Raw genomic sequence first — 24767 nt, forward strand, 5'->3', positions numbered from 1 at the left:
GAGTATCCCAGCTACTCGACGATCTGGAACTTCAGCTGGAAATGGCGACGGCAGTGGATTTTAGTTTTTGGGCCCATTTGTGTTTCTGTTTATGCTGATGTTCCTTCAATTCTCGCTCGTCTTCCTCCAAGCGAAGTATATATGCGTCCGCCCCTCAGAGAACTAAAACCTGCAAGGCCTCGAGCGTTGTTTTAGCACACAAACATGTAGGTGTCCGTTTTTTCCCGTTTGGGCATGTTAATTCCACGTGTACCATACCAACGCATACCCAAAGCACTCATTTACGCAGTACAACATATATGGTGCATTGAGCCATGTAAACTTCCATGTTTGTGTGTTTTTTCATGTTCCATGTAACCGTATTTTTGGAATTCGAAAATGCTATGGCACCGCTTGGTATTATTGGATGCTCAGTGACCTTAGGTTATTCGGCGTATTGGGTAATATGTTAAACACCCTTGCTAGTTACTTGTCAGAGAGAACCTTTCGCGTCAGAGTTGGTTGTGCACTGTCAAAGGTTCATGTGCAAGAAAATGGCGTTCCACAAGGTGGTGTGTTGAGCTGCAATTTTTTCGTGGGGTCCACCCGGACCCACACATCACTCTTAACAGCGTGTCGATTCCTCTGAACAAGTAGTACAATATTTATGTATCTTATTCGACAAAAAGCTTCCATCCATTCCGCATATAAAACAGCTTAAATGCATATGCTTGAAAACAACTAATTTTCTTAAGGGCCTCTCACACCAATACTATGGGGCCGACAAACAACTTCTGCTAAGGTTCTTTGCTGCCTTGCTATGGCTTCGGCTTTACTACAGCTGCGTCGCGTATGGTTCGGCGACAAAAACAACACTGGAAATGCTCGATCCAGTACTGCATCGAGGCCTTCGCCTTTCATACGGCGCTTTCTCCTCTTGCCCTGTCGGTAGTCTGTATGTCGAGTGTGACAAATGGCGCCTACGGCATTCGCGGGAGTATTTTGACTTGCTGTATTGCATCTAAAATCGGGTCTCTCACCAGCCATTCTTATAGTCCCATATCATGAACGATACATGAGACTTACAACGATTTTTAAACAGACCATCTATTTTCTTACATTTCTCTCTCATAGTCAGCCAGACATGCGCAAGACACCCATCCATAATTTCATTCCACCATGGCATATACGTCCTATATTATGCGATCTGCATTCACGGAAGTAGAAAAAAATAGAGTACCCAGGATGGTAATTCTGTAGCACTTCCTGTTCCTGCAGGGCAAGTAGAAGGTGCGCAGAATTCTTAAGCCACGCGCCGAGAACTGGTTCTACTGTCTCTTGTGCAGCGCGCGGACCAAATTTTTGCGTTAGTAAAACAACAATTTGTTAATACAGTATTTCCGCAGAAGAAGCGTGTGGCATCTCACTCGTTTCAAATTACATCATCATACATAACATTCCCAAGTCCATGGTGTACACAGATTCCCTAAGCGTTTTGCAGACACTATCATCAGGAAGGTCGTCTAAGAACACTTTGATCAATGTTCTTTTAAAGGTTCTAATGACTGCATATTGTCACGTAGCCAAGGACGAAGCAGTTGTTTGGAAAAGAAACAAGTTTATTGGAGCGAACTTGTGCTCCCCTAACAACTGAAAAGAATACAGAGGCGGCGAAGCAGTGGTCAACAAAGTGACGTACGTGCGTCGGCGAGCGTCGCAGAATCGAATGCCCCGGCGTCCGCACTGCAGGCTTTTTATCTTTAGGCGCGCGTGCTTCTCGAAACGTCGATTCGCATCGAGAACATAGTAGATCCAAGAAGATTATTCTGGGTTGTTCACGTTTAGATCTGAATGCACTCCCTATCACAACAGATAACACATGCAGTACAGAAAGAAAGAATGGAACACGCGCTTCCCTTGGCGCAGAGATAACACAGACCGGCGCAGCTGGGCGGTAAAAGCAAAACACAAATAAACAAACCCAATGTATGGTTCGCGGCATTACCCCCCCTCTAAGAGTGCATCGACCCGATGCTAACATAAGCGACAGTCCGAACAAATGAAAATAAAAGTTCGTTATCGTCCGTAGAAAGGTTTTAAGCGAACCACGTGGACGACTTCAGGCCGTGTGCGTCGTCGTGATGTGCCGGAGTCACCATCGGGGATCACTTCGTAGGTAAGTTGGCCAACACGTCGTAGAATCTGGTAGGGTCCGAAATACCGTCGCAGGAGCTTCTCACTGAGTCCGCGTCGTCGGATGGGAGTCCAAACCCACACACGATCCCCTGGTTGGTACTCGGCGTCTCGGCGTCGGAGGTTGTAGCGGCCCGCATCCACCAGCTGCTGGTCCGTTATACGAACTCGAGCGAGCTGGCGGGCCTCCTCCGCACGTTGAAGATATCCGTGGACGTCGGCGTTGAGGTCGTCGTCTTCTACGTGCGGAAGCATGGCGTCGAGCATCGTAGTCGGCCTTCTACCGTAGACAAGCTCGAACGGCGTCAGCTGTGTCGTCTCCTGGATAGCCGTGTTGTACGCAAACGTGACATACGGGAGCACTTCGTCCCAAGTCTTATGTTCAACGTCAACGTACATTGACAGCATATCTGCGATTGTCTTGTTCAGACGTTCTGTTAGTCCGTTCGTTTGGGGGTGGTACGCCGTCGTTCTTCGGTGATCCGTGTTGCTGTAGCGTAATACTCCTTGCATCAGCTCCGCAGTAAATGCCGTTCCGCGATCTGTGATTAGGACTTCCGGGGCTCCATGTCGCAGCACAACTTGGCTTATAAAGAACTTCGCCACTTCTTGAGCAGTCCCCCTCGGAAGAGCGGCGGTCTCTGCGTAGCGCGTCATGTAGTCTGTCGCTACGATAATCCACTTGTTCTGTGATCGTGACGTAGGGAACGGGCCTAAAAGGTCCATTCCAATCTGTTGAAATGGTCTCGATGGGACGGCGATCGGTTGCAGAAGTCCGGCGGGTCTTGTCGGCGGCGTTTTTCGTCGCTGGCAGTCACGGCAGCTCCGGACGTAGTGAGTGACGTCAGAGGTAAGGCCGGGCCAGTAGTACCTCGCCTTGATTTTTCCAATAGTGCGGGCTGTGCCCAGATGTCCGGAAGACGGGTCGTCGTGGCACGCTTCCAAAATTTCGTCACGAAGGTCCGCGGGGATGACAAGAAGGTAATTCGCTCTTGTTCCGGGGCTGAAATTCTTCTTCACAAGGACGGAGTTTCTCAGGCTGAATGCTGGTAAGCTGCGTTTGAAGGTCCTAGGAACGGCAACGTTGCATCCCTCGAGGTACTCGATTATGACGCGTAAGTCGGGGTCGGCACGCTGCTGGGCGGCTAGGTCGCTCTCCGTCACGATCCCGAAGAACGCGCTGTCTTCATCAGAGTCTTGTGGTGGTGGGTCGACGGGGGCGCGGGACAGGCAGTCGGCGTCGGAGTGTTTCCTGCCGGATTTATAAACGACTGTAACGTCGAACTCCTGCAGGCGCAAGCTCCACCGCCCAAGACGTCCAGAGGGGTCCTTCAAATTGGCGAGCCAACACAGCGCATGGTGGTCTGTTACAACCTTGAATGGCCTTCCATACACGTATGGGCGAAATTTTGAAATCGCCCATATAATAGCCAGGCACTCTTTCTCAGAGGCAGAATAGTTTTTCTCCTCCTTCGACAGACCACGGCTGGCATAGGCGATTACCCTTTCGCAGCCGCTTTGCTTTTGGACAAGGACGGCACCCAAGCCTATATCACTGGCGTCCGTGTGCATTTCCGTTTCGGCATTTTCGTCGAAATGAGCGAGCACGGGCGGGCTTTGCAGGCGTTTTTGCAGCTCGCCGAATGCTTTTTCTTGGTCGTTTTCCCAGCTGAAAGGGGTGCTATCTTTCGTCAAGCGCGTGAGTGGCTCTGCAATGCGTGCGAAGTTTGCGACGAAGCGCCGGTAGTATGCGCACAGCCCGAGAAATCTTCGCACGCCCTTCTTGTCTTTCGGCCTTGGGAAGTTCGCAATGGCTGAAGTTTTTGCCGGGTCAGGTAGGACTCCCGCGGCGTTGACGACGTGGCCCAAGAACTTGAGTTCTCCGTATGCGAAACGGCACTTTTCAGGCTTCAGCGTCAACCCCGACGTACGAATGGCCTCGAGTACAGACTCCAACCTTGCAAGGTGTTCGTCGAAAGTCCGGGCGAATACAACTACGTCGTCGAGGTATACGAGGCAGGTGTGCCACTTAAGGCCAGCTAGCACAGTGTCCATGACTCTTTGAAACGTCGCTGGTGCTGTGCACAGCCCAAACGGCATCACCTTGAACTCGTATAGGCCGTCTGGGGTTATAAATGCAGTCTTCTCTCGGTCTCTCTCGTCCACTTCAATTTGCCAGTAGCCGGTCTTCAGGTCCATCGATGAGAAGTACTTCGCGTGGCAGAGGTGGTCGAGGGCGTCGTCGATTCGGGGGAGGGGGTACACGTCCTTTTTCGTGATTTTGTTCAGTCGCCGGTAGTCAACGCAAAACCTTAATGTGCCGTCTTTTTTCTTTACGAGTACGACGGGCGCAGCCCAGGGGCTTTTCGATGGCTGTATAATGTCGTCGCTGAGCATGTCGTCGACTTGAGTCCGGATGGCTTCCCGTTCGTGTGAAGAGACGCGGTACGGTGACTGTCGGGTAGGTCGGGCTCCGTCTTCGATTATTATTCGGTGCTTCGCTAGAGGGGTCTGACGTAGTTTTGCGCTCGACGAAAAACATTCGCTATAGCGACGCAGCAAAGCCAATAATTTTTTTCGTTGTTCTTGCGGTAGCGCCGGATTCACGTCGAATGGCTGCGGGAGCTTGAAGGTTTCTACGGGTGTGCGTTCAAAGTCGGCGACTGCGATCACATCACTTGCTTCTTGCGTTTCTTCGAGGAACGCAATTGCAGCTCCCTTGTTTAAATGCTGGTACTCTTCGGTGAAATTAGTGACCAAAACGTGAGATTGGCGTTGCTTAAAGTGCGCAATGCCTCTTGCGACGGAGACACCCCGGTCGAGAAGCAACCTTCGATCACTCTCTACGATAGCGTCGATGTCAGAAGCAGCATCCTCACAGTAGACGGCGATCATCAAGCTTGCGCGGGGTGGCAGGGTGATGTGATCGTCGGCGATCCTGACAGCAGCACGGTGATCGGGGTTTGGCTGCGGCGTCGTGGAGTGATCGGAGGAAAATGTTATCGACTTGGTCTGCAGATCAATTATTGCGCCGTTGTCCGTCAAAAAGTCCATTCCGAGAATCACGTCGCGGGAGCAGTTAGGCAGAACGACGAACGCCGCAGGGTACGTTGTGCCGTCTATGGTGACGCGCGATGTGCACGTTCCACTTGGCGTCACGAGGTGGCCTCCTGCGGTGCGTATGTGCGGACCGTCCCATCTGGTCATAACTTTCTTCAGTTTAGACGCAAATGGTCCGCTCATTACCGAATAGTCAGCTCCCGTGTCTACGAGGGCGACTACGTCAAAGCCGTCGATGGACACCTTGACGTCAGATGCAGTCTTCCTCGAGTTTCGGGTTCGTCGGGGCGTCGTATCTCTGCTTGTACGTGTTGATGGTCGGGCACTGTGCATCGTCGTTGCCGTCGTCTTCTCAACGGACGTCTCGGTCAGGTCGGGTACGCGTCGCGCCGTGTAGCTGTCGTCGTGTTCGGGAGTCTCGTGAGGGTTAGGTCGGGTCGTCGGGATGAGGGCATGTCGTGAATCACTGTCTTCAGCGCGTCCTTGCGTCGTTGGAGGGTTTCCAGTTTTTCGCCGTAGAGCAACTTCACCTCCAGAAGTTGCCGCCTTTAGTTTCCCCCGCGTGGGCTGGGGGACCTTCCACGTGCGAAATCAGCATTGCTACGGCGGTTAGGCGACTGGTATGGGTAGGGCGACGGCGATCGGTGTGAGCGGGCTGGTCCTCGGTTGGTGTTGGACAGGTATTCGTCGATCTCGGTAGGGCGCTGGCCGGGTCGGGGGCGTGGAGCGTCGACGGAGAAACCACGCAGTCCGAGTCTCCTGTACGGGCAGCGACGATAGATGTGATCGGCCTCTCCGCAATGGTAGCACAGCGGACGATGATCTGGCGTTCGCCAAATGTCCGTCTTCCTCGGCGTCTGGTTTCGGGCTACCGGGGGTCGGGCGGGTGACAGTGGGCGGCGGTACGGCGGGGCCTCTTGACGGCGTGTTGGAGCAGGGCGAGGTCGACGAACAGCCGCGGAGTATGTCATAGCTTGTGGCTCTCGGGGTACCTCGGATGGCGTAGAAGTTCCCAACGCTTGTTGCACTTCTTCTCTAATCACGTCGGTGAGGGAAGTGACTTGGGGCTGCGGCGGCGTTGGGAGAAGTTTCCGCAGCTCCTCTCTCACGATTGCGCGGATAGTCTCGCGTAGGCTGTCGGCCGGGATCCGCGTGCTGCCAAAGTCGTTCGCATTGGCCGCGCCAACAAAGTTGCGGTCATACTGCTTAGCACGCATTTCGAGGGCTTTCTCAATTGTGCTGGCTTCGGTCACGAATTCGGCGACGGTTTTGGGCGGACTTCGGACAAGTCCAGCAAACAGTTCCTCCTTCACTCCGCGCATTAAGAAGCGCAACTTCTTTTCTTCCGTCATTTCGGGGTCCGCGCGGCGAAATAGCTGCTTCATCTCCTCAACGAAGATCACGACACCTTCGTTGGGGTGTTGCGTGCGCGTTTCCAACAAAAGGGCGGCTCTTTCTTTCCGCACGACGGTAGTGAAGGTCTTAGTGAACTCGCTTTTGAACTGAGCCCAGTTTGTCAAAGAGCTCTCGTGGTTCTCGAACCAAGTGCGAGCCGAATCTTCCAAGTAAAAGAAAACGTGCCGGAACGTTTCTGCGTCGTCCCACCTGTTGAATTTCCGGACGCGCTCCAGTTTCTCTAACCATTCTTCTGGGTCTTCTGCGGGGGCTCCTCGGAATGATGGCGGTTCCCGTGGCTGCTGCAGAACGACAGGAGGGTTGGCTTGATTGAGCATGGTGCTGGTTGCGACGTTTTTCTTCTTCGTCTTCGCCGGTAGTAGACCGAACTCGGGTGGTAAATCTTGCACGCGGAGGCTGGCTCTTGTTGGACTGGCTTGGCGGCTTCCAGAGGTTGTAGTGGGCATGAAGGGTGCGTACCCCGCACCTCCACCAGATGTCACGTAGCCAAGGACGAAGCAGTTGTTTGGAAAAGAAACAAGTTTATTGGAGCGAACTTGTGCTCCCCTAACAACTGAAAAGAATACAGAGGCGGCGAAGCAGTGGTCAACAAAGTGACGTACGTGCGTCGGCGAGCGTCGCAGAATCGAATGCCCCGGCGTCCGCACTGCAGGCTTTTTATCTTTAGGCGCGCGTGCTTCTCGAAACGTCGATTCGCATCGAGAACATAGTAGATCCAAGAAGATTATTCTGGGTTGTTCACGTTTAGATCTGAATGCACTCCCTATCACAACAGATAACACATGCAGTACAGAAAGAAAGAATGGAACACGCGCTTCCCTTGGCGCAGAGATAACACAGACCGGCGCAGCTGGGCGGTAAAAGCAAAACACAAATAAACAAACCCAATGTATGGTTCGCGGCAATATGCCTCAAATCTTGAAATACTATATTCTGGGTACTAGGGCACTGTGGAATCCCTGACAATGAGGCCGCCAATCGAATGGCTGGTGCTGTGGCTCTCATGAATACAAGTTGACAAAACAACAGTACCTTACACCGTCTTGAAGAGACACGTCAGACGACAGCTTCGTAACACATGGCAATTACACTGCAGTCAACAAACACACAACAAAGTACACATAATAAAACACAACGCGCATGTTACACAACTGACTCACACTACAGACACACTGAAGTTGCCCAGGCTAGGCTGCGGATAGGCCACGCACATGTAGCGCACTCCAACCTGCTCATTGGAACTTCGGGACTCATGTGTAGCAGGTGTGGAAAGGTCCTATCCATAGTCCACATACTGATTTTATACAAGGCCCTTGACACGGCACGTCACAAACATTTCCCTGAATTATACTGGCGACACCTTCCACTGCACCATAATTCTTTTCACCGACGAAACAATGTTTTCTAGTCAACGTGTTCCTAAGTTTTTAACCGAGATAAAATTTCCGCAGCTCTTTTCATATCACATGCAATCATCCTGGCCCTATACACCAATCATGTGAATTGTCTTTTTGTTTCGTTTCACGTTGTTTAGAGACATGTTTTAGTATTTACCATTGTAGTTTAATAAATAACTCGTTTTTTGGCGGTCTTGTCCGTGTTGGCCTTGCCCCATTAAAATCATTCAATAACTTATCATCATCATCATCATCATCATCAAACATCCGTGTTTAAATCTCCCATCAGCACAACGGCTATATTGTCGGCAGCGGCACGAAGCGCAGGTGTGTGTTCAGGCCCCACTCATTGCACTCCCAACCGTGCCACGCATCTTACTGTTTAACCGAGAAATCCAATCAGCTCAACTGCTGACGACAACGTAGAGGTCGCATTGGCGTGCCTGATGTCCGGGTTTAAACCTGTGGCAAGCACGATGGACCTGTCATCAGTACGGGTATGAAAGCTATAGCTCCCCGTACATGGCCCCTCCCTCCACTCTCAAACCCTGTACGCAACCGGCAACCCGTTATGTGCGCGTTTTTAGACGTGAAAGTAAGTATATGACCACTGGGGATGGGCGCATACTTAGGCGACAAATGCTCCGACGAAAACGCCGCTCGGAAGACCTTCCAAGATGAAGAATTATTGGCTCACGCCGGCGTTCCAAGCGGGCAAGTTGTCCTTTAGCCGGGGGTATTCTTAGCTATAGGGCGATTTGGAATTTTAGGGCGGCAACGGTGGCGTCGGCGGCTTTCGGTCATCCGAAAACAAAGCTTTACTAACTCAGTCGAGCCTAGTTTAGTCATCGCCAGCAATGTTACCTTCATTTGACCGCAGATGTTCCGTAGCCTTGGCAACGCATCACGTGACTCGCCGTGCCGAGCTCCGGCGACGGCGGCGGCTTGGCGCCTGTGCTCTGCGCAGTTGGGTAACTCAAGTAACTCGGAAGATTATTCTAGGATTATCCGCTAGCCCTTAAAGATGCGCGAAGGTCTCAGAAGGTTGTTTTCGTACTCAGAGGACATTCATCACATTTCAAGGTTATGAATTCTGTGACGCAATCTAAAAAATAATCGTCAAGCACGGCAACCCCCTCATTTTTTTTTCTGACCACCTCTTTCGAGGGCCTTTTGGCCATGCACCCCCAATCCTCAGTAGAGAAGCATGTCGGCGATTGTAAACGCCGGCAAAACAATCCGCTTTTTCAATAAAGTGCTCTCTCTCATTCTCTCTCTCTATGTATAACTTAGCATCGCTTGTTTAGATCATGTTCGCGGAGTACTTCATTTATTTAGGCGCAAGGAAAGGAAAGCACACGGCACGTACCCCATTGCGATAGGTAAGTGAAAGTAAAAGGTCGTTCTAGGTAGGAAGTGTGCAGGTTGAGGCAAAATGGGTAATTTCGCCGTTTTACTATGAAACAGAAGGTATTTCTCCCCCTTGCTACAGGAATACTAACTTTTGACCCAAAAAACACAATTCCCGTTCATAAGGCCGAAACAATGCTTGCAGTATTGCAGGTATTCACGGGGGTGTACAGTGCTCACGGATTGAAACGCGACACTGCGAGCGCGTGGCCGCCGGCACATGCAGCGCCGCCCGTGAACGCCCGTGGAAGCGAGGTGTTGCATTGTGATATACCGCGAGGGTGAGAGCGGTTTGACCGTAGGCTTACTGCTTCCGGTTGCCAACGAGCGGGAGTGTGGTTGCCCGCAGCGACAGCGGGGCGCTGTAAGCCCGCAGCGCTGGAGCGCGTTTGTGCGCCGACGGTAGTCGCCCGGCAGTGCGTGCAGCCAATTTCGTAACATCGTCTGCTCGCTCGCTCTTGTTACGCGGGGCATTCCGATGCGGCTCAGGTAATGCGCATGTAAGGCGCGGTCACGCTCATCTGAACTAAACGAACGTCTTGTGCACGAAGGAGCAGCAAACTTTATTTCAGGATGTAAACTAACAAAAAGCAAAGACGCATTTGCAGGCACGTTCGTGTGTAGTACCTCGTCGGCACTCCTCTCGCCGCCAAGACGGCAGCCACACTGCTGAATGCGTCACTAACCTCCTGGAGGAGAGGTGTGTGATGGTGCTTGACTGGCCGCCGCAAAGTGCGGACATGAACATCATTGAAGATATCTGGTGGGAAATAAAGAAAGCCCTTTCTTGCCGTCCACCGCAACGATGTTCCGCGGACGACCTGTGGGCGGCGGTGCACGCGGAATGGCTGAGGCTGGGGGCTTGCTGTACCTTTACCACCAGCCTGTACGACAGTCTGCCACCCAGAATGGTCACCGTCGTGTCCGCGAGAGGAGAGCCGATGAAGTACTAATGCCCCGCACTACTGCCCTGCACGACGAAGTACTAATGCCCCGCACGTGACTGCAAATGCGTCTTTCCTTGTTAGTTTACATCCTGGAATAAAGTTTGCAGTTCCTTCGTGCAGACGTTCGTTTTATTCAGATAAGCGTGACCGTGCCTTACATGCGCATTATCTGAGCCGCATCGGAAGGGCCCGCGGAACAAGAGCGCGCGAGCAGACGATGTCGTGAAATTGGCTGCGCGCACAGTCGGGCGACTAGCGCCGCACAAACGCGCTCCAGCGCTGCGGGCTTACAGCGCCCCGCTGTCGCTGCGGGCAACCACACTCCCGCTCGTTGGCAACCGGAAGCAGTAAGCCTACGGTCAAACCGCTCTCACCATCTCGGTATACCACAATGCAACACCTCGCTTCCACGGGTGTCCACGGGTGGCGCTACGTGTGCCGGCAGCCACGCGCTCGCAGTGTCGCGTTTCAATCCGTGAGCACTGCACATGCGTGAGAGGGTAGCACCATTTTGTTGTACAAAATTTATGCTGTATTAGTCTATTTTCATTTATTTTGAAACAGCTTTTATTTTTTGCGGCATCTACTCGCCGATATATATTTGTAATCAGCCACGTCAGAGTTTCACTGAAATAGCTGCCCGAAATTCTGAAGTACGCTGAGTATCTTGCAGTAGAAGTGCAAATCAATGTCATAAAATTTGACAAAATGTTCGCTGTAATGCAAGTCCCCTGCAAGCGTAGAGAAATTATACATTTGAACGAAATGTATGGCACCGGTTAAAAAAGGCAGCTGGCAGCAAATATTACGCAAAAGTTGTATTCTTGGCTTCGCATAAGCTAAAGTGGCTGTGAAAGACTGTGAACAAGAATGACGCGGCCGAGTGACAACAGTTTTTGTTAGCTGCGGCACCGGGGCGTTTACAAAATCTTGTATAACTGCGGAAAGGCCTAAGGCCTATATAGGGCAAACGGATAGGGCCCTCTATGAGCAGCTGCGAGGACACAAAAATGCATGTGCGCCCGGGCCCATCTAGATGATAATTGAAAGAACTCTTAATGGAAACCACATCTTGAAAGCAAACAACTTTGGCAGGCTCCAACATCCAACAGCAAGGCTTTGGGGCGGCGTGGCGCGTGGGTTAATTAGTCATTCGTGCTTCTCAGGAAAAATGAGATATGACGCATGTGTGCGGGAAAGGGAGCGCGTTTAACAAAGGCAGAAGAATACAGAGCTGACGATTAAAATCAGCGGAAGCTGCTCATAACTCCTTTTCCATCTTTTGCGTTTTCATATTTTTGTCTCCTCTTTTTTAGAAATGCTCCACCAGCAGTCCGGAGCAGTTCCGGTCCTGTGTCTGTTTGCTCTCTGTTTCCGTCGTTTTAAATCTAATAATCGCAATGTTTTCACAGTTTTGACGCGTGTTGTTAAGAACTCTTCGCTGGTATTCTGCGTAACCTGCCAAAGACGGCTGCCGAATTCACGAATAAGTTGGTCGGAATAGAAAGGACACTCCAATTGGGTTCGCAGAAATACGACTGGCAAAGATTCTAGAACTTAACGAACCACCACGACGTAGTTTGAATGTGGTCATACAGCCAACGCACAAGTGTTGGCAATATATGGTTTGCAAAGAAGTAAGGAAACTTTTAACCTGACCATGCACAAACCCACTACTGTTCTCTCAGAGACGTTATTCGCGATTAAGTGCCGTAATCACTAGGGACGTCTACGATGGCGGAAGCACCCCGCGAGTCGCAAACCATGGTCTAGGTGGCCGCTGTAGGTTGCCCCATCGGGTGTTTTGGTTGATACCACAATACAGGTTCCTGTCATTTACAGACTGAATTGTTTTTTGGAGGTACATTTGGCTGAAAAAATGCGCCAAAAATAATTTAGATGTTTTGTGGTAAGACGGGCGAGAGGGTGAGAGGGAGAGGGCTTTTTTTGGGCGAGAGGGATTTTTTTTAAATTAGGCTCTTAAAGAGAAGGCCCAAGAAATTCCCAGCCAAACTGCCTGTCCTAGAGGCCTAAAATTTCGGAAGTAGGTTGCTATCATGCTTTAAGAGGCCTGTTGGGAATTCCCCGCAAAGATTTTATGAGTTCCTGTGCTTTTCCAGCATCTGGAAAACCCCACTCGACGATTCCAAATAGCCTTTGGTATAAGAAAGAATTTCTTGAAAAATATGTAGCCCTATTTACACTCTCAGGGGTAATTTTCCTAAAAGCCAGCCGGGTTAAGTTGTTAAGGTATAGTTTGGATTGCGCGTGAATGCCTGTCTTTACGCATTTCTCAAGAAGTCTTGGATTGTATTGGTGGTTTTTTTTAACAATTTTCTTTAAACCTTTTCGAAGTTGGTTTTTGGATATGGCAATCAGCCAGAACCTCGAAATTCACCTGATACCTTTTTTCCTTGACTCAAACTAGGTTCCTTTTGGTGACATTTTTGTATTGGGAAATGGCCGAAAATCACACGGCATTGTATCTGTATAGAATGGAGCGTGAGAAACAAAACAAATCTGGTGTTTGTAAAATAAAGGTTCGTTGAGACGGGCCGAATGGGCGTATGCCTTGTCGGAGCAGAGCAGCAGTGTAGGTACCAACCTTACTCAGCCAATCGGCCTCATGGCAACATCGTTCATTCTCTTGAACCCAGGCTCGCCACCGGATGGCTCTGAACTTTCATCGGTGGTTTTCTTTGGGAAACGGGGCCGTAGTAAATGCAACTTGTAAAGGTGGAAACGGCACCCCAAAATTGGTTTTTGGCATATTCAGCACGCAATATTATTGATGTAGAAACCTACTGGCTATACGTTTCGTCTTTATATATAGCCAAATTTTCGGTTGTAACTGCTTATATTCGCACAAACTTCGGAATTACCTAGCCTCTCTCCTGCCCCATTTTGCCGAATAACCTTTGGTTCTCTGCGCAACATGTAGAATAGCCGTCCCCAAATATTCTGCTCTATTCATGGTCTGGAACATTGCCACACGATGCGGTTGTTGGTCCGTACTTTCGCTCCTTTAATGAAGCCGTCATTCGCGACAATACCGGCCCACAATACACACAACTGCCTTTTGTGTCCACTCATGCGAATGTTCATTTCAAACATTTACTATATTTTCACCGCGCCCACTCTATATTTTGGCTATGAGGCGCGCCGCAGTTGGGGGCTCCGGGACAGCTTTGACTCTCTGGGGATCATTTATGTGCTCCGATATCTCAACACATTGGAGGTTTCACTTTTCGCCTACATCTGAAGAGTAGCCACCTCGGCCAGGATCGAACCCGTGCCCTTTGGCTAAGCAGTACAATGCATATAAAAAACATGGCTCATTTGGCCGTGTCTGCTGGAGGAGGGACCGTTCAAGGTGGCGTGTGGCCAATTCATGGGCCATTGGCGCACACACCCTTGCCACCAAAAACGGCCACCTGCATTCGGTACTACCGTTTATTTCCTCTGACCGGTAGGGACTACGTACTGGCCCCAGTGATTGGTTTGCTCCCCATGGGATACTACAAGCTTTCCCTTTGCATTTTAATGGTTTCAATCAAACATTTCCGCCATCCGGCATCCAAAGTTTCATCAACCCCTAAGATCCTACCACAAAATATCGCCGTGGTGACAGTTTTCCAGCAACATGAATGAGGCCTTCTCACAATAGCCCGTGCCCTCTGCCAACTAACCTATAATTCATATAAATCCGCCCCCTACTGCTACGGGGTAAATTTGTCGCCATAATTTGGCAACATTACGCGCCTGACTAAAAAACGTAGTGACACCATGCAATGCTTACGTTTCAAAATCTGAAAGCGTTGTATGCCCTTCCATTCTCAAATTAATATGTTCGCTAAAGAAAACTCTATACTCGCAGATTTAGCAGTTTTAGGTGTCTAGAGATAATAAAAAACGTTAGGTCTCTGTAGATAGTTATTATGCAAATGGTGCCGCGTCCTTATAATGACACACCATGACTCATTGCTGCTTTTCCCTGTAAAAATCGCAAACACTGAATGGTTTTCGTTGAATTGGCTGTTTCAGCATAAGAAACAGGTATTTTTAAGTTTTATAAGTAATTTCTGCCGCTATAAAAGAGAACTTAGGACGGAAACTCAGCAGAGCTCCCATAAAAAGCATGGTGGTGTCCATTTTGAAACAACCTTTATAAGTCCTCCACCGTTTCGCACCAGATGGCGCTACCGTTCACTTTCGCAAGTTTCGAGCATTCTCCTCACCGCTCTGCAGCATGAATTCTTCATTTTCATAAGAAAAAAGACGTAGACAGTAGCGTCTCCACATCGAGACACGGTGCCATATTATACCAAAAGAAAGGATCCCCTATATCTCCCCTATGTCACCGTAGGGATTTTAATGGGTTCGAATCAGCGCACCACCGTGCATCCACTGGTGTTTTTTACTGGGAACAGGTATTGGGGTCGAGTGCGGAACATTGAAAGGCATTCATGCCTTGGAAGCTGCCTTCGCACTATAGAGCCTCTCACCCTTGTCTATCTGCGAACGTCCCCGGCCGTCCACAGGCGGTTAGCAAGTTGAGCGTCCACCACGTCATCGGTGCTCGGGAGGGAATACGCGTTATGCATTATTCACACAGCCGTCAGCGGTCCGACAGGCCATCGTCACATGAAACAACCGCAATGACGGGAGAACTCAGTAGTGCGCGTTCAGTAGACAACGGAAAAACATGGGCAGCCCCACTCTTAGTAAACTGCTGTTTGCCTAATGATCAGTTTCGCCTACAAAAGGGCGTGCTTAATCTCAAAAGTAGTCAGACAACATCCGGACGTCACGAAAAATTAGGTGGTTGTAGAAGCGCCGCTACAGCCTTAGCATCAGCGGCAGGAAACTAAGGATCGCGTTTTCTCGGCGGATATGCGGGCTGGCCGTTAGTGTTGAGGTATGCTTCGTTTTGTCAACTTTCGGCTCACTTTTGCTGATTGTAGGGAAAAATTAGTTTTATTATTAGCTGTTATTTTTAGAAGGCGTTGATGGAACGGAAATGTACAGCCTGGGCTTCCTTAACCGGCGCAGTGTTTTCGACAAGAAATCTCTAAAAAACCGGCCCTCACAACGGAAAACGGTGGCGTGACGGTAACAGGGAAGGGAGAAAAACGGCTGTACGAACGTATTATGTGAGAGATCTTTAGGTGAATGAGAGCTACGGTTTTGTGAAATGATGATTTTCCGTTTTTTGCTGTCTGAACACTGCTTTATTTCGTCTTCGCCGCGGTTTCTTGGAGGGATCTGCCGTAACGGCGCGTAACGGCGAGGGCTGATTCGATGTGTGCTCTTTTTTGTCGCGCGCGTCCTGCACATTGTGGACTTGCTCTCCACGGCCTGACTAAGATTTAGGCGCAATGCGGTTTTGTAACGAACGCATTTACACGCACGATGACGGTCATCACGGACGGACGCAAACCAACACCATCGTCAGCCGTACGGGCACACACCAAAGCGCAACTGACCCTCAACTCACGTCAGTGTCATTGCCGTGTCCACGCGTGAGCCTAATGGTCACGCAACATTCCCCTTCCCCTGTCCCGCAGACGTCCCACTTCCGCATGCAGTAGCACCTCCAACGTTAAGGGGAACGTCAGAGGATATCTTAGCGGCCGCGGCATAGCCGCCGGCAGGATGACGGGCAGTCAGCCGTCGAAACGTGTTGGTGGAGAAATAACGGCAAGCTGCAGAGACGCCTAGGCGATCCCCACAATGTCTAACGGGAGGATAAGAGCCAGGCGATAGTTTTGGCTTGTGAAACTATATGCGTTTGTCAAATCCAAAAAGTTGGAGAATCATTGGAGAATCCGAAAATGAAGAATTATTCCAGGCTTTTTTTTGTAAAACTTTGTTTTGTGCTATGCGCGAGTCGACTGCTGGGTGCGCGGCACGAGAATTCGAGTGCCTCGTCGGTTTTACGGGATTGGATGCGCTGAGTGCCGGAAGCCTTTCAGCTCTTGTGTGCTGACACATCGTTGCAAGGTGGACAGACGATCAAACTTCCAATTTTTTTTATTTCGTCACTCTTGGTTAGGACTTGCTTCACTTGTTAACACTTAGTATGTCTGAATTTCTGTTTTAATTTTAGTTTCTTGTGCATTGGAAGCTGACGTAAACGTGATTTATACTCCACGTTGTATTCTTTTCTAGGTGCCCAACCTACGAGGTGGCTTAAAAAGTGTCATTAACTGGTAATGGCAGAAGTTCAATTTGCTTTCTTTTGAAAGAATTGCTGCTTGCTTTCACTATAAAAGATGTAAAGTGCAACGTTCTCGATTTGGGCCACATAAACAGATTTGTTACAAAGTCAATTATAATAGTAGATTTTACGTAAAAGGAAACTGTGCGGTCACAACTAGGGTTGGCAGTTGCATTTTCTGAAAAACAGGGAGGGGGAGCGCTTATTCTTGAAACACAAGCTCGCATTTTAAGAGACAGAAAAAGCAAACTGCAAGAACGGTCTCTAGAAGGAATGTCGGGTCGCCGAGGTGACCGGACGTGAATCACATCGGCTCCGTCGATTATGTTCATTAGTGCCGAATTATTGCACTAATCGAAGAAAATTGGCTACCACGCCACGCTGCTTGACCAACGGATCACGCCGACACCACATTTCGGTGCGCCAAACCGAATTTTCATCGATTTATTGGTGTCAGAAGATCTTCGAGCGAGACCGCCGAGCTAGGCCTAACCTAATCCTAGCACGACTTCGGGCCGGCGCGCCTGCCGGCCTCGAGCCACCGGCCCCACCATCGCTGCATCGCGGGATATGGCAACCACAATGGACACTTGATACGAGCCCGATCGAGAAAACGAGGAACACCCAAATCTCCACTTACAACTGGACCAACGTGACGGACGCACCGCCATCGCGGTCCCCGGCGAGGACTTCCCGGCAAACGACACCGCGGCGTGGACACTCGCAAAAGCGACGCTCACCGCCGCACGGAGAAACCCCACCGCTACCTGCTACCGGTGAGTCCACCGCCAAAAAGCATGAACCTCGAGTTTCCCAGGCACAATTTGCGCGGAGAGTCACTGCAAGCATGACGAAGGCAGCCCGCATGCCCGGGAGCATCCCCAAAGACGAACATAAAGTTATAGTACGGCTTCGCGGCGGGCTGAATACCAGTCGCGTGGTGGAGGCTTCGGCACTCATGAACGCGGTAATGGCAGCAACGGGAACATCGCGAGAGGAAACCATGCAAGATACAGTGTGCGCCAACGTAGCACAGAACATCATAGTGCTAAGCACCCCGAGCGAACAACGAGCGATGAGATACGCCCAGCTTCGCACGCTTAACATCGGTGATCAAATATTCGAGGCCAGCGCCTACCACGCGGCTCCCCACGGGACAGCTAAGGGGGTCATCCACAATATCTCTGCCACGGACATCACAGACGAAATTAGGGCTAATGTGGTCAACACGCGTAACCCCACGGCAATCGACGCCCACAGAATAGGTGACTCCAACGCGGTAATCGTCCTATTCCGAGGCAACAAGGTGCCCGCGGCGGTGAAATATGGCGCCGTCCTAGTGCGCTGCAGCCTTTACCGGCAGCACCACCAGGTGTGCCGGCAGTGCGGGAAAATAGGCCACCGCCAAGACGTATGCCCGCAACCGCACACGCGAGTATGCTTTGCCTGTGAGAAGCCAAACCCAGGGGAAAATCGCGCAGAGGAATGCAAACCCCACTGTAAATTGTGCGGGGGTCAGCACCCGTCCGGGGCACCAAGCTGCACCAACCAATACAAACTACCATATTTTGTTAAGAAGCGCCGCTGGGAACGCACCAAGATGGCGTCGCCGCAACAAGAACGCGTTCCTAGAAAAGATGCCGCGAGCTTCCCGCCACTCGAGACTTAAGGTCACTGAGGGCGCAGCCGCAGCTGCTCGCGGCAACGCTCCGCCCCCGACCGCGCGCCGTCGCAGAAGCGGGAAAGCCGCAGCAGAAGCAGGCGGCACGCCAGCAGGAACGGACGCACGGCATCCCGCTCCCGAGAAAGAGTAACGTGGACGAACGTAGTCAAGGGTCCCAAACGACGGGAACAATCGTCACAGCAGACCGAAACTATGCAAGCCCTAAGGGAGGAAAACGCAGCCCTCAAGGCAGAAATCAGGCGACTGGACTAGCGACTTGAAGAAGCTCTGCGATACCTAAGTAATCAGCAGACGCAGCGAGTACGACCACCATCGCAAGTGCCAGCCCAGCCTACACGGGAGCAAGGAAGGGTCCCGCTTCCCCCATCATTAACGCCACGACATCAACAACAACAGCAACGACAACACCAGCAAGTCCACAGCCGGCTGTGCAAGACCCGCAGCCCAGGGAGGAGACTGCACGTCCATCACCCTCCGAGATCGCCATGGAGGATCAAGAAGAGGAATCCCCATAAACGAACAATGAAGAGCAAGAACCGCGGACCAAGAACGGAATAAGCGTCGCCGTGCGCCTCCGCCGGGGCACCGAAAGAATAGATAGACTCGAGAAGAGGATGGATACCTTCGAACATCGCGTAAATGCACGTCTCACAGCTAGAACGTCGCCTCGACGCGCTACAAGAATTCCTCTACAGAAATCGTGGTCGCGAATGCGACGTGGCAGACAGCCGAAACCCAACTGCCCAATCACAGACACCGACATGGCCCGAATATCAACAACAACAAGCCCAGGCCTGAAGATCTGGCACTGGAACGCCAACGGGTTCCAGTGCAGGAAAGCGGTGCTACAACAACATCTGCCGGGCACCGAAAAGCCACCAGATGTCATCATGATCCAAGAAACACACACCGAAAATGCACAGTCCCTTCCGGGCTACCGCGCACACGAAGCCCCCCAAGCGCAAGAGACTGCGGCAAGTGAGCTGCACAAGGGGTATGCACCTTCGTGAGAAAGGGGCTCACTTTCATCAAGCACGAGAACTTCCTCGGACGCAGCACCATTGAACACTGCGCGACCGAGGTGGTGATTGGCAAGAAGAAGCAGGAGTCCTTTCTACTCATTAACGTCCACAGCAACCCAACCCACCGACAACAAAAGTTTTGAGCCCTTCTGCACAACGCGTTACGGGCGGCTCCCCGTGAAACAATTGCAGTATGCGGCGACTTAAACGCTCCGCACAAGGAGTTGGGCTATAGTCGCACAACAGTCAAAGGAAGGGACCTGCTGGACGACGCTACGAACGCCGGCTTCACCCTATACACAGACCCAGCGGCCCCCACCCGAATAGGCACGTCCGTCACAAAGGACACCAACCCAGACCTGTCTTTCGTTCGAGTGGCAAGCACGGCTAGAGGAGAAGTAAAGTGGAGCAACACAGGCTACAACCTGGGAAGCGCCCACTACATCCTCGAAGTGGTGCTACTGACATCTGAGCTGTACACCGCAGCGCAACGACGAACACAAGATTGCGAACTATGCTCGATTTCGCTCAGCCCTGGAAGAAAAGCAACAGGAAATCGGAGACATCGATGAATGGACGGCAACCATTAAACAGGCGACTTCCAAAGCGACTACGGAGTTGGAAACGGACGAAGACATCCAGCAAGTAGATAGCAGGTTGGCCCACATGCTAGAGGCGCGACAATCGCTGCAGAGACGATGGAAACGCCAACGACACAACCGCAAGCTCCGCAAAAGAGTAGCGGAGCTTGGAAGAGCCATCGAGAAATACAGCCAGGAATTGTGCGCCCAAAGATGGCACGCCACATGCAGCGCGGCCGACGGCCAGCTCCACAAAGGCCAGACCTGGAACTTACTCAGGCACCTCTTAGACGACACGACGACACGAGGATACCAGCGGTACCGACTGGCTCAGATCATGTTTACTGCAATTAAGGCGACGGGAGAAGAAGAAACAGGCAAACGCATCAACGCGCGATACCTGCCCAGCACCGCGTCTGAGAGGCACTAAGAGTATCAAGAAACGGCCAACCCGACCCTAGACCGCGAAATAGAAGAGTGGGAGGTGCGAGCTGTGCTGCAGAATCTCAACTGCAAATCGGCGACAGGCCCGGACCACGTTACCAACAAGGCCCTGAGGAACCTAGGCGGCGGAGCAGTCACGGCCCTCACAAAATACTTCAATCGATGCTGGCAAACGAGAAAACTGCCCCTACAGTGGAAGACGGCCCGAACGGTCCTGATACCCAAACCCGGCAAACCACCCGGCATCGAGAACCTGCGCCCAATCTCCCTTATATCATGCGTGGGAAAGATCTTGGAACACGTCCTAATGAACAGATGGAAGCGCTACCTAGAAACGGACGGCCTCTACTCCGACACCATGATTGAATTCAGGGAGAGGCTCAGCACCCAAGACGCAATGCTCCTGCTACGGCATGAGAAACTAGAAACATCCGTCCCCACCCGCGACGACAGGGCGGTGCTGGGCCTCGACCTGCAGAGTGCCTTCGATAGGGTGCGCCATTCAGCCATCTTGGCGCAGGTCTCGCGGCTGAGCATGGGAAGAAGATCGTATAATTACATCAGGGACTTCCTGGCGGGACGAACCGTGAAGATTCAAGCAGGCGACCTACAACTACCAGAAAAGGCATTGGGAAGCGTCGGGACCGCCCAGGGCTCGGTCATCTCGCCATTATTATTCAACTTCGTGATCGGCGTGGCCAACCGACTCTCGGACATCCCACAGGTCCGCTATACCATCTACGCGGATGACTTTACCCTGTGGGTCCCCGGGGGCAACGATGGCCACATCGAGGAGACACTATAGACAGCGGTGAATGCCATAGAGGAACACCTGGACGGCACGGGCCTCAAATGCTCACTGCAGAAATCAGTACTGCTGATAATCCCCCCGCCGGGCAGGTATCGAAAGATAGCAACGGAAGAGTCCGACAAACTTACACTTCGAACGAAAGATGGAACGATCATTCCCAAGGTGAAAACACTCAGGGTCCTCGGCATGTTCCTAGAGGCAAGCAGAGGCAACGGCACCACCGTCGACCGGCTCATCACCAAGTTCGGAAAGGCCACCCGTCTCATCAAGCAAGTGGCAACGCGACACAACGGCATGAAGGAAGCTAGCCTTCTCCGACTGGTTCAGTCCTTTGCCACCAGTCACGTAGCATACGTGGGTGCATTCCACTACTGGAAACGACAGGAAAGGGACAAGATTAATGCAGCCATTCGGAAGACACACAATTCCGCCCAGGGGCTACTGAACGGCGCCAGCACGGCCAGACTGTACGAACTAGGAATCCACAATACTCTGGAGGAAATTGGAGAAGCTCAGCAAACAGGGCAACTCGAACGCCTCTCAACTACAAGAACGGGGAGAAGTATCCTGACTCGGCTGGGAATAGGAGGATCGGAGACCGGAAAACACGAAACCAGCACCCTACCGGCTGAAATTCTGCAAAGACTCAAGATGACGCCGCTTCCCCAAAATGTCAACCCCGACAACGACCAAAGAAGTCGTGCCGCCAGAGCCAAAGCCCTAACTGAGACGCACGCCAACGACACCGGCGCCCTCTTCGTGGATGCGGCCCAGTACACCGACAGAACCGACACCTACGTAGCCGTGGCGGTAAAGGCCATGACCGGCGAAGTGTACAGTGCGTGTAGCATCCGGGTGCCGTGCGCGCGGCAGGCGGAGGAAGTCGCGATCGCCCTCGCCCTCACGAACCACAAGTGCTCAACGATACTGAGCGACTCCCGCTCGGCGATAATGAGTTACACCCACAACAAAGTGTGTGCCAGTGCAGTGCGTGTGGTGCAGTGTGGTGCAGTGCGTAACTCGGTGCCGGCCACCCATCTGAGGTGGTTGCCGGCGCACACGGACATCAGCGGCAGCAGTAGCGGCCACCCCAACCGCAACGAGCCGGCGGACGCCGCCGCGGCCGCACTTACCAACCGTGCTGCAGCCAGCACCCCCCTCGCCTGGGCGGTCGGAGAAGGCCGCGATCAGTGCAGTGATGAGGAAGACACGGAACCTCTCCTCGGATACGCGGAGGTACTGGGCTGGTACCGGCACGGACGCCGGACCAAGCCTCCGCCTCACCCAGGCCTAGCACGAGGGCAGGCGGTGATGTACAGACAATTACAGACAAGATCCGTGCTCACGCCGGCGCTGGCGCGCTACGTGTGCCCGGAGGTGTTTGCAAATGATGTGTGCAGTGTGCAACAGTGCCCGGGCTACACTAACCCACATTCTCTGGGACTGCACCCGACATCCAGAAGAAGCGGTGGCCGCTCCTGGCCGACTGCCGGAAGACACAGCCCGTGCAGTTGTAACGCCGCACTTGGCAGAGCAGCTGCATGCCGTCCTGCGGCTCGACGTAGCTCTCGCCCGGCAAACCCACGGGGAGGCGCCGACGGGGGACCCGAGGGATCACACCCGAAGGTCTTTCGCGGGCCGACCCGGCGCGATTCGGGGGGGCCAAGCCTCGGAGACGTCTTAACTAACATCGGGTAGCGGGCGGCCCTGCGTGGCCCACCCCGCTACCTCCGCAGGACCCCAATAAAGTTCACTTCTCTCTCTTCTTTCGCTTCCTCTAGACGCGCCCACACCGTTGGCCCACCCTCACGAGGGTGTCGGGGGGTCGGGGCGTGCAGGACCGGGGGACTTGTCCGTTCTCAAACGGGTCGCTGAGGTGCAGGAGCTTGGCAACATAGGCACCGGCTGAGGCCCACCTCTGAGACTCTAACGCATTGGCTGCTGGGCTTCCCGCAAGGGGCTGAGCAGAATAAAAGTTTCTCTGTCTCTAAGGGTGAGACAGCGGAACCTCACCATCCTGATGTGCTAACTCGGGGCTGCATCCCTGCGAGGCACAAGCGTAGACACCGAAAGAATTCAGCATGTGAGCTCAGTGATCCCCATTTTTACCGATTTTAATTAGTGTAATAAGTTCGAGAATTGCGAGAAAGCTTAGTGATCTCCATTTATACCGATTTCAACTAGTTAGTTTAGTAAGTTTGAAAATTGCGAGAAAGCTGGGGAACTTTTATAATCGCTATTTATCAGGACCAGTTGCTCCTTCCGCCTTTTCTAACACGTATTAAACCACAACCGCAAAAGTATTCATTAATTTAGAAAGCGGAGTCCCATTCATGGCAAAAAGTACGCAAAAGGTAGCGTTTCTCTAGCGACCAGATGTCTTAATGCGGTCTCTACATTTTGTTTTCCCGCCCTTCAAACCAATCCTTCATGTATGTTTGTCGTACGACCACTTAATTCCGTCGGGTCCGGGTTACCCAGGAGGTGCGTTCGTACAAGTTAATCAAGCCGTGCCAGGGAAGCGCACAATGGATGCGAAGCAGCGCCAAAACAAGCCCAAAACAACCGTCGCTAGAGCAGACGACAAATTCGTACCGCAGACGCGCTCGCTTGCGAGCAGGCACCTCCGCGCGGGGAACCCTCGGTAAATTCGCCGCGTCATCTACAGTTTTCTCCGTGAGTGAAACCGTCCACCCCACCAACACCATACTGCCGCCGCCTCAGCCGCGTTGGGAGTTTATTGTCCCGGACGCCGAGAAAGAACCGTTGGCTGGTAGCGGTAGAAAGCTTTGCTTTAACAAGGAACAAACAGCAATCTCGCCGTATATTGCGCCAAGTGTAAGTGCCCCCCCCCCAAAAAAAAAAAAAACTTCACCCGACACATGTGCTTCGAAAATACAAATGTCAGTGCGCGAGAGGGATTCTTGAGGCACACGTCATCCACAGGCGAAAAGATTCTTGCGTCAGCAAGCCATCTATTGATTTGCTAAAAAAGGAGCACAAATACCTACACAGATGCCAACCCTCTGCGCGCGTGTCTTTGTAGATATAAGTACTTTACATTCTCTTATCTTTATCTCTTCTTTTCTTTTTTGCGTTTCTCTTTCTTCTAGGGTATACGTCCCGCCACGGCGAAATAAACCATGTTTTGCTAGTCCACGCCCTGTCTTGTCACGCTTTAGTCCCATTTAAGTGCTGTTGTTCAAATGTTCAGTATGTACAGTCTTTGTCAAAATTTTGTGGGCCACGGCGACCGTGGCCGGAGCAGGCGCGCGGGCGACGAGGGGCGCTGCTCTTGCCGGTGTCGGCTGGTTACGCGGCTAAAGAGAGTGAGGGGAACTTTCGCACTTCCTTTCTAAGTATGGCTGGCGCGATAAGTTCAGCGGGGCCGCTTTCTCAGAGAAGGCGCACTTCGCTTCAGCGCAGGCACTTTGCGCAGCACTTGTCGCGCCGGACGCACTGAAAAAGCAAGAGCAAAAGTTCCCCTCACTCTCTTTAGCCGCGCAACCAACCGACAGCGGCAAGCGCAGCGCCCCTGTTTGGCAGCGCGCCTGCTCCGGCCACGGTCGCCGTGGCCCACAAAATTTTGACAAAGACTGTACC

This window comes from Haemaphysalis longicornis, unplaced genomic scaffold, assembly GCF_048455015.1.
Source record: "Haemaphysalis longicornis isolate Haplotype H1 unplaced genomic scaffold, Haemaphysalis longicornis Haplotype H1 scaffold_16, whole genome shotgun sequence".
Classification (NCBI taxonomy): domain Eukaryota; kingdom Metazoa; phylum Arthropoda; class Arachnida; order Ixodida; family Ixodidae; genus Haemaphysalis; species Haemaphysalis longicornis.